We start from the raw sequence: 10,848 nt of genomic DNA on the forward strand, positions 1-10,848 counted from the left end.
TTTCAGTGGTGCAAAGCGGGGGTATATGTGTGTCGGACACCCGCTATTTGAATGACGCAGGCGGAAGGTGTGAAAATAGACTGCTGTGAAAATAGACTGCTGCAAGAAGGAGCTGCTGTACATCCCGGGAACTGCTGGACTTAAAAACAATCTTGCTATCTCCTTTGAGAACTCACTGGTCACTCCTTCTACAGAAGCTCGAAGTCTTGGTGTAGTCATGGATGATCAGTTATCGTTCTCAGGTCATGTTGTAAACGTAACTCGGTCCTGCAGATTTCTCCTGTACAACATCCTGAGAGTTTGACCCTTCCTCTCTAGAGAAGCCGCCCAGGTGCTTGTTCAGTCTCTCGTCACTTGCAGACTTGACTACTGCAACTCTCTTCTGGCTGGTCTCCCTCTGCGCACCATCAGACCCCTGCAACTTAACGTTCCTAAATTCAGCCATGTCTCTCCACTGCTGCGTTCTCTTCACTGGCTTCCTGTAGCTGCTTCCCGCATCAGATTCAAAACCCTGACCCTGGCCTACAAAGCCAAGAACGGACCAGCCCCTCCATACTAGATAGCAATGGTCAAAAGCCGATCTGCACAGAGAGCCCTTCGAGCGTACCAAGTACGGCTTGGCTCGACCCGCCATCCCTCAAAATCCACGGAAGACAAGCGTCCAGACTTTTTTCTGTCCTGCACCAAAGTGGTGGAACGAGCTTCCCCTGGGTGTCCGAACAGCAGAGTCGCTCACTGTCTTCAAACCCAGACTGAAGACCCACCTCTTCAGAGAATACTTGGGCGAATAGCAGAGTGGTCACCTTATTGACTTGTGTTTAGTAGTGTCTAAACTTAGAGGTATCTTTGAATTTTAGCCCATTCAGACTAGCTGAGGTTTTTCTTAAGTAAATAGCAAAGCACTTTTGTAAGTCGCTCTGGATAAGAGCGTCTGCCAAATGCCTTTAATGTAATGTAAATGTAAATGGCGGGATGTAGGATAGCAATGAGCACCACAATGCGCCTTGCGCCGGGTGTAAGATAGAGCACAATGCTTTAAAAGACAGCCAGTGTCACGTTTACTATGCAATTACTATACATTGGTGGTTAATATAAATTGATGCATGCATTTGCTACTTGTTCTAGCTGTAGTACTGACGGTACCCATCAAATGATCAGAAATTATCTTATTTATTATACATATCCCAATATTTATCCAGACTTATCCGAATTAACTTCTGTATCTAATTATGTGCACTGACTTTACCCTTAACTAGAGGCTACTGGAAGCAAGATACTCTGCTTAGATACATCATTTTCAACAACACTCAGCAGTGTCAACAGGGAGTGCATAAAATACTGATGTTTATGATGCAGAACTGATCATCAAACATCAGTGGCTGTAAAAAGTGGTGGTTGATACTAAGGGCTTTTCACACAGAAAACAAAAATCGCAGACTGAAAAGTCAGGCAGGCAGTCAGACAAGCAAACCTGACCACAACCAAAATCACAGCATGCATGCCCAAGACGGGCTTGTGGGGCAAGGTTTGCGCTGCTATCTGACAATGGATTGTAGCTTTTAGTGAGAATGTTTAATCCATTACATGGTGGCTCAAGTCAAAACGAGAGAGAGAGAGAGAGAGAGAGAGAGAGAGAGAGAGAGAGAGAGAGAGAGAGAGATCAATCGATCACTGGTTAAAAGCTCCTGCAGACAGCGTGGTTTTCAGGAACTGGGCCTCTGAAAGCATGATCCTCCCATCTTCTACTCTTCTCATTCAGAGCTGGGCAGGAAGAGAACAATAAGACTATTTTCTGTAAAGCAAAAACAACTGCAACAAACAGCTCCACAGTTGATGTACATTCGCTGAATCTTTTAAATGTTTCAATGAATTCATCACATCCAGAAACAAGTTGTTATGGGTCTTCTCACACTGAGCAATAGAGGCAGCTTTTGTGCTAACCAGCAGTAAGCCTATTGTGCTTATTTGTCTCTCAAAGGGCTTCTTGTGGAGAATCTCTACAGCTCTACTGAAGGCTGTCACTGAAAACATCTTTTTTCAGCAAGACATTCCATCAACTGGTGATGTGTGAAAAGCGCTAGAAAACACTGTTTCCTTAGCGTCTCCAACATTGTTCTGATATGGACTGCTGGACTGATGGAGATTTGGTGGTTTAGGGGTAGAGCTAACAAAATAGACATCAGAATTTGCTCACATACAGGTCATATTCAAAGAGAAATATGTAAAAATAAATAAATAAAAATTATATATATATATATATATAGATAGATAGATAGATAGATAGATATTCTATGCATTATTCAACGCATCAAGTTGTGGTAAGCAGAAATCCTGATTCGCATCCTGAGAACTAATTTAATGCTAACTAGCCTCACTCCCCTCACTCGCCGCAGTTTAGCGCTTATTCTCAGACTAAAAGTTTGGAAACAAGGAGTCATTTAAGATTGTACAGTGTTCATGTAGCTGCTGAAAATGAAAGCAAAACCGAACTTTGTATTTAACTTTTTTTTTTGGGTTCAAGATGACACAGAAGCAGCACCACTTGCTCTACTGAAGCTCCTTCCTGTTACTCTGTAATGTAATTAATAATATTAATAACTCATTTTTATCATCATTATCTATCATCACAATAAAAACATTTTTTACTTTTAGTGATTCCTCTGCTTTTGTCTAATTGTTATTTTCTTCAAAATAATAAAATATGTAATATTTTATCCAGTGATCTAACTCAAAAACTCAGGCACCACTGCAACATCACATTTAAGCTTATAAAGCTACTTTTTAAATATCATTAAATATATGGACATTTGATCTTCATTTAGACAATCTTCCTGAACTTGCTAGGACGGTATGATCTGGCCATGTTGGCGGTTGTTGCACTTGTGCATCGTGTAGACAGTGGAACGGCTGATTTCTAAGTGTTCTGAGATCTTTTCAAAGACTCATATCTTGAGAAGATCTGCAATCTTCTCAAGATCTCACAGAGCTATCTGGATCTCAAGCAAGGGCAAAACCAAACTAAATGGCTGAGGTTTTAATAAGACAGGCTCCTACAAAACCCCCTCTAATGATGTTCTAACCATCTGCAGCTTACAGGGAAATACTATTTTTATATTGTAAATATATTTTAAATACTATTTTTGACATTTCTATGAATGTGCTTAGTTCTATTACCCCCATCTCCCAAGTTCAAGTGAAGATCAAATGTCCATATGTTTAAATATATGATGAAAAAGACAAAGTTTTTCATGGGGTGTCCTAACTTTTTCACGACTGTAAATAAATAGTGGTAGCCTTACCACAGCCTGAACAGCATCATTATTAAATGTTACAGTTGCCCAGAAAGGCTTTCTGTTCAGCGGCTTCAGTCACAAACGGCATAACACTCTGCTCCTTCAGTTCCAAACAGTGGTGTCTTTATTGAACCATACAACCACAAACCCACAAAAAGAAAACATCGAAGTATCACAATTCAGCATCATTTGCATGCTCTTTTCCAATCAAAACACGTTCTCTTACACACAAACACACATATACAAATAGCTGGTTGGGGATGGACAACAAGCGCCTGAATCCAGCGCAGGAGTCCAGCCCTCAAGGATCAGAAATTGCTCAAGTATTGTCCAGTGAACATTGAAATTTCCTCTCTGCACATTGGGGAATCCACAGATTTGTTATTATTTGCTTGAGTATTACAAATGCATACACAGCGAAAGAGAAAAAATGATCACCACTATTCCCTTATCTTTACAATGATTTGGCTATTCAAATTTCCTGTTAGTACTTTTACTGGAAGCATTTTTGGAGAGTGTTTTTTTTTTAACATATCGAAATACCCTACCTGCTGTTTATTTAGACAGCCGTACCTATAAATATGCAGTATGGCAGCACGCTTGGACAAGGTAGCACAACTGGCAAATCAGCTGACAGGTGCGTGAAATGTGGCGACTGCAACGCTTGAGGAAATGAGCAAAAGTCAGCAACCACCTCAGTGAGCATCTTTCGAGGGAATGCCTGCGTGCACATACGTAATCGTCAAGCTCTCAAACCAATGGAAAAGCAGGTCCATTCTTAAAAGATCTGCTAGTTTACATGAACCGGCACAAGCGCAAGGTGCTTGTGGAAAAGTGCTATTAGGACACTCGTTAGTGATTATCACTATAAGACAGAGCCTCCATCAACAAAAACAAATCTTACATCTTAAAATAAGCTTCTACAGCCTTGCTGTGGTGATCATCTTGTTGAAGAAGAATCAGCAGCTAGCACTTATCTTACCTGTCATATCTGAAAGAGTGAGCCAGCTTTCAACTTTCATATACGAAGTGTGCTGCTCACTCCTGCTCAATGCTGCATGCAGTACCGTAATTTGACATGTGCTCAATAATGCAGAATCCAGTGTCTTACAGAAACCCTCAGATAGATGGTGCACCTGCAGAAAAGTGCTCTGGCCGTTTACCAAACACAGATTATATTGGTGGTTGGTTGTGGGTTAATTTTGTGGATCATGGTGGTAGGTTAGCACTAAGAGCATTAGACACAAGCTGAAAGGAAGGTTAAGACTAGTCCAGGTAATCTGTGTCTACTGAAAGGGTAAATCTGGGTTTACACAAATTTGCTATATTTTTAAAGGTGAGGTCAATGAAAGTACCTAGGTTAGCATTACATAGTATGGTAAAAGTTCTTAATAGAGCTGCTTCATTACACATGTTTAGACCTATATTAAGGTTCCCCCCCTCCAAGGGTTCGACAGTACCCAGCCTGTCTGCTGTTGCAGCCCATCCACCTTAAGGTTCAACAAGGTGTGCATTCTGAGATGCTTCTGCTCAACACAATTGTACAGAGTGGTTACCTGAGCACCAACTATCATGCCGCAGACAAAATCATGGAGATCGTGATTTATTATGCATTATTATTATTTTGATTTTTTTAACATTCACACAGACTGTTCTCCCTCCTGCCATCAGGAAGAAGGTACCGCAGCATCCAGTCCAACGCGACCAGACTCTGCAATAGCTTCTTCCCCAAAGCCATCAGACTTCTCAACTACACTCTCTCTCACTCTCTCTCACTCTCTCTCATCAACCATTTACCCCAGACAATATGGGAAGCATTTTGCACTAATAACTTTACTACCTCACTGGACACTGGATATTTATTGCACACTGCATAATTTGCACACTACCGCCAATTATTTATTATTCTCTGTCTGTACTGTGTTGTGTTGTCTGTCTGCACTTGTACTGTGTTGCACTTGTGTTCTGTATGCACTGTGCCTATGTTGCACCATGGTCCTGGAGGAATGTGGTTTCGTTTCACTGTGTGCTCTGTATGTAGTTAAAATGACAATAAAAACCCACTTGACTTGACCTGAACTGAAACTGGTGATTTGAGCCTCAATGAAAATAGTTCAAAAGTTCTTCTGAAACATGGTTATAGCTAGCCTAGTTTACCAATCATTCCACCTCAGCTTTCAGTTTCTCGTATACCACTGGAATGACACACAATTAAAAAAAAAAAATAAATAAAAAAAATAAAATAAATAAATACACACACACACACACACACACACACACACACACACACACAGCTTGACCTGAAGAATCCCAGTCAGGTCAGGTCAGGTCTTTGACTTTTAGGAAATCAAATTACATTATCACAAATAGAAATGAAGTTAGTGTCCCAGGGCTATTTACTGCTACTAAACATTCTGGACTCAAATTCACCTGATTCACTGATAACTCAGCATGTACATTTTACACTGTAGTTCTGTTTATATAACAGACACAGGTAGTAGTAGTATTGTGCCACAAACACTGTTTTGTTTGCTCATTCAGCACATGACTTATAACGGAAACAAAGCTGAAACAGCTGAAACACAACTAGTCACGTCACATGAGGGTTTCTTCCACATATTCTACTAAATACACCACCCCCTTCCGAATTTGTCCAAATCCAGCTAGACTACAGAACTGTGAGTTATATTTGCCAAGCAAGCAGTAAAATGACACTTTGGTAAGCAAAAGCGCAGCACTGACATGTTAACCACAGCCCAAGTTCTCGACCCATGCACACTGTACCGTAGCTGGGTGAATAATCACATAAAAGCCTGATATACAGAACAACTGACTTTTCACGCAAAGTCATTTCTGCCCTCAGGCCATAATGAATCATTAGCCACTTAGTCGGGTGTCTACGAACCTGCTCACTGGTAACACAGCAGGTCACTGCTGCCTGGGAGTTGTCCGTAACACACCGACATCCGACAGGGTTTGCAGCGTGATCTACTGGGTCACTTCTCAAGAAAGGTCACAGCAACAATGTCGAGTCTTAGGGGGTTGCACGCCTGTCGTGAAGGGTTCAGCTATTTTCTGCAACTAAGCGGTCTCTGCTTCGAGCACACTGGGCAGCGGCAGGCTGCAGAGACGCAACAGCCGAGTTCACATCAAACAGACACTTCCTTATGATTTCACCTTTTTTTTTTTTTTTTTTCCTTCCCGCTTAGCAAACATCATATAATTAACTCCCAGTCGCTCACAACAGCTGACCCCGTAATTACGGAAAATGAGGGAAAATTGTATGGAACGGCAAAATCAAGAGGAGAAGAAATGGCTGAATTACGACTGTAAAAGAAGGTGTTTCTTGTGAATGGCACAGATTTGAGGGGAGAGGGAGAAAGAGAGAGAAATAGAGAGAGAGAGAAAAAGGGGAGGGACACATTGTGTTTGCAGGTCACATTCCTTGAGTCAGCAGCACGCGATCAAAGTTCAGGCAGCCAGGCGCTAAAATGAGTTCAGCAAGAACGCTCAGTCGCAAGAGGAAAACATTACTCATTGGTCAGGTTGGGCATGTGTGTGTGAGTGTGTCTGTGTGGTAAAGTTAATGATAGATGGATCTACAGCAGGCAATGCATCACTTTACGGCTTTGGCGTTAGAGTGTCATGTCTGTTCACGGCTTTACGACACCGTTATTACACTGTTACGGTGTGACACACTGTGATCCAGTACTGGGTGAGAACACCCACTACTAGTATCAACAGAAACTGTTAATACAGCATTAGGAAAGTTTCTGGTACGTTTCTTTGTATTTCTTGCTTGTTTCTACTCAGAAAGGAATTTGCTCGTTGGGCCACTCCTCAAGAAGGACACACTTACATTACTTACAGTTGTGGACAAGCTGAGAGCGACATTAACATTTACATTAAAGGGATTTAGCAGACGCTCTTCTCCAGAGAACTTACTTTTACTCCGAAAATACCCTGAGCTAGTTTGTATAGACTAGGCTTCAAAGATACCTTTAAGCTCTAAGATACTACTAAATACAAAAGTCAATATGGAGACCCTAATACTCGACAAGTACTCTTAGAAGAGGTGGGTCTTTGCAAGACAAGGAACAACAACAATTGCGGTGTCTGAAACGGTGCCCTATTCACAGCATAGTGAGCTACTTTGGGGTTCCATCAGTTTCCAGTTTCCTGAGTTTTCCATCAGGACTATAAATAAAGAATTATATTCCCTTTAAAAGAGATCTAGATGTTCACCTGTAGTGGACAGTGTATGGAGCACAGGGCACAAGTTCACACACAGCTCATTTTCTTGGCATTCAATGACGAAAAACAAGACAACCACAACCATTTGTGTTGGACAGACAGACGGAATTTGGCTTCCGCCTTTTAACCCATCCGTGAAGCGAAGAAACACCAGTGACTGTGAGCACACATGCCCTGAGATGTGGCGCCCGGGGAGCAGAGAAGGTGAAGGGCCTGGGTCTCGAACCCACAACTCTATCATCAATAGCCCGGAGCCAGAATAACACCGGAGCTCTAACCGCTGAGCCACCCCTGCCCCATGTTCCTTCCACCTTCCACCCAAAAATCTCCCTCTACAGGCCAGAGCAACACCACAGCAGGGAGTCCCTCTGTGTGTTTACAACAGCTGCAGAGACATCTCTCAGTCTGGCCGGAGTGCCTCTTCAAGACGAGCAGAACAGAACGACACAGTCCAACCAAAACAACCCCAGACATTCACATAGCAGGGAGCAGCAGGGAGCAGCAGAGAGCAGCAAGTACTACAGTACTGCGATGCATCGGAAAACATAACACTGAATTCAGCACTACTGGGACACCAGCAATTAACATGAGCTTCAATGCACATGTGGGACGAGATGCAAGATGAATGACCAGCGTGATAAGTCAGCCAGAGAGAGAGAGAGAGAGCGAGAGGGAGAGATGGGCTGTAGAGTTACAGACTTAACCACTGTCAGAAACTGTCAAGGGAAAGACCAACTCCAATTGTGGAAAGAAAAACAGGGCCATCCACCCTCTTTTATTACTCCTCGCTCCCTGAGAAGAAGAAGAGCTCGTGTTGTGACTTGACCTGCTCAGGCCGAGGCAAGCAAAGGGGCGGGTTCACCGCAGACAGGACTAAAAGACAGTGTCCTACTTACAGACCCCTCACACAGCAATTAAATACCATACACAGGCTGACAGCTCCTTCTGCCCCACACCTTTACAGGCACTGAAGCCTGGAGTACAGGGAATGTCCCGTGCTGGTTCGCCAGTGGCACTCGGCATACAGCTCAAGACTAGACGTCTAGTAATCCATGTCTGGGAATGCAGGCCTGAAATGTGCCAGAGAGATTAATCATCATATTTATTATCATCATGCAAACATGCACAGTCATTCAAGCTTTAATATTGATGCTAGCTAGCTAGCTATCTACGTGTTGCTGATAAATGAAGCTATTTAATCGTGGGGGTTAATATAGCTAGTTTCTATGTAAACACCTAGAATAGCTAGCTAGCTAGCTAATGCAATGTAAACTAAGGGTCGAGCCTCACTAACCCACCGTTAGCCAAACCACTGCCACAGGACTGCCAACTGAACTGATCACTGAGTTTCTGTTAGACTACAAACTAAGACACACACACACACACACACACACACACACACACACACACACACACTTTGCCTCAAGATGTAGTTTTAAGTCAGTTTTAAAAGCTAGCCAGCTAGCTAGCTAATGTACAGCTATTTAAAGGGCAGCTAGCAGCTAGCAGCTAGCTAAGAGTAAACACCCACCTACTATTACTGGCTAGGCAGATCAGCTAGCTAGCTAGCACTAGCTAACAGTACACGGCTAGCTAACGGTTAACGTCCCCACATCTGGCTCTCCGGTGAGGGACCAGCCAGCTACCGTCCCACCAGATCCGGCCGCTTCACAGCCACCTTGACGAGGGTAAACACATGAGAGAGCCAGCTTACCCCCGCAAGCCTAACGCACACCCCTACTCCTAGGACAGTGAAATAGCTCTACAGTGAACATAGCTATCCTAGCTAGCTAATCACACACGAGTGACATTCATCACCTCGCAGTCCGGAGCTGATGGCCAAAACACAGACCTGCAGCTGCGAGAGGGGCTGAACACAGCCAGTCTCTTCTGTCAAGCCTGCGACCAGTCTCTGAAATAAGCAGAGAACATAGCTAGCTAGCCAACTAACTAACTAACACACCCTGCCACCCATCCACCCTCCCACCTCAGGGCGAGACTCACCTCGTTGACTGCGTGGTCGCCAGCTAACTTGCCCTCCGTCCTCCCTCCCTCCCTCGGTGTTATTCCGCTGGATGGAGGTGCAGTGATGTCCCAGGAATAATAAGCGCTCAGCTAGCGGACAGCCGTGCAGCCTAACTGGGTCAGAGCTCCAGTGTCAGTCCGGCAGCAGCTCACTAGAAGGAAGACGCGGACATCCACAGGCGACTCGGCCGCACTCTGACACAACGCCAGGAGCGCTTTTCTCTTCTGGCTTTCTGCAGTGGCCAGGCTGTCCTCCACCATCAAATCTGAGGTTTCTCACTCTCCCGTTTCGCAGCCATCTTCTCTCAGGCACACACCCACACGCAGGGGACGTGCTGACGTCTTGAAGCGCGCTGCTCGGGAAACGCTGAGCCGCAGGACGCGCACTGCCTCCTGGCGGAGGACGCTACACACAACACGCTGCATCGCCGTCTGCCTTTTAACGTTTAACACTTTGTGATCTAACAGTTTGTTGACATCTAATGAACGCATTCAGCTACTTTAAAAGTGCTGACACACGTGCAAAAGCACACACAGCTTGTCTAGTCTCTGTAGAGAAGCATTGCCTATTTTAGCTAGCTAGCTGTCTATCTTTTGGCACCGCGCAGTGTCTCTTTGCTATCACAACAATGGGAAAAGTACACCTTGCGCGGCTCTAAACGAGCAAAAGTCATGCGCTAAGTCTCTTAATCAATCATGGGTGTGTTTTGGGCAGTAATCTTTGCAGTAATAAGCCAATCAGTGTGTCACTTGCCATTCCCATTATTGCTATTTCAGTGTACGTGCATTGGGCACACGCCTGTGTTGACAATTCACTGCCAAGATAGCAATGAACGTCTGACTGTTAATGTCTACCTAGGCTGTTTTCAGTCAGTGGTGCACCTGTGTTTTCCATTGCCAAGATAGCAACACACCAGAAATTGACCTGAACACCCCTCATTTCGAGACCACCAAGCCCAGAAGGCATGAAAATAGACTGTTGGTGGGGTGTAAGATAGCAATGAGCATCGTGATGCGCCTTGCGCAGGGTGTAAGTTAGGGCCCTATAACTGCGTTCTCTGAAAGTGACGGTTCGGCATCTCCCAACTCATCCAGAAAAACATGGTGAATTGAATTGTCAATTTTCTTTCCCGGCAGTAGTTAGCACCTGCCTACAATGCCATAACTACTACCGAATGGTTCACTGACCATGCTTTTACTGGGCTTGACTGGGCCAGCCATCTCTCTGGGCCTCTGTGAGTTATTGTCAAAAAGACGAGACGAGAAACATCCCGAC

The 10,848-nt window shown here is 44.1% G+C and overlaps 2 protein-coding genes across 2 annotated transcripts in view; one reads left to right on the forward strand and one right to left on the reverse strand.

Annotated features, from left to right (window-relative positions):
* Positions 1 to 9,863, reverse strand: part of fhip1b (FHF complex subunit HOOK interacting protein 1B) — a 44,704-nt gene extending 34,841 nt beyond the window's left edge. Inside the window, exon 1 of the mRNA XM_072686362.1 lies at positions 9,552 to 9,863. The gene's annotated coding sequence lies outside the window, so the exon portion shown is untranslated. The remainder of the gene's footprint in view (positions 1 to 9,551) is intronic.
* ankrd50l (ankyrin repeat domain 50-like) overlaps positions 1 to 10,848 on the forward strand; it is a 145,974-nt gene that overhangs the window by 67,958 nt on the left and 67,168 nt on the right. The window lies entirely within an intron of this gene.

This window comes from Salminus brasiliensis, chromosome 8, assembly GCF_030463535.1.
Source record: "Salminus brasiliensis chromosome 8, fSalBra1.hap2, whole genome shotgun sequence".
Taxonomy (NCBI): Eukaryota; Metazoa; Chordata; class Actinopteri; order Characiformes; family Bryconidae; genus Salminus; species Salminus brasiliensis.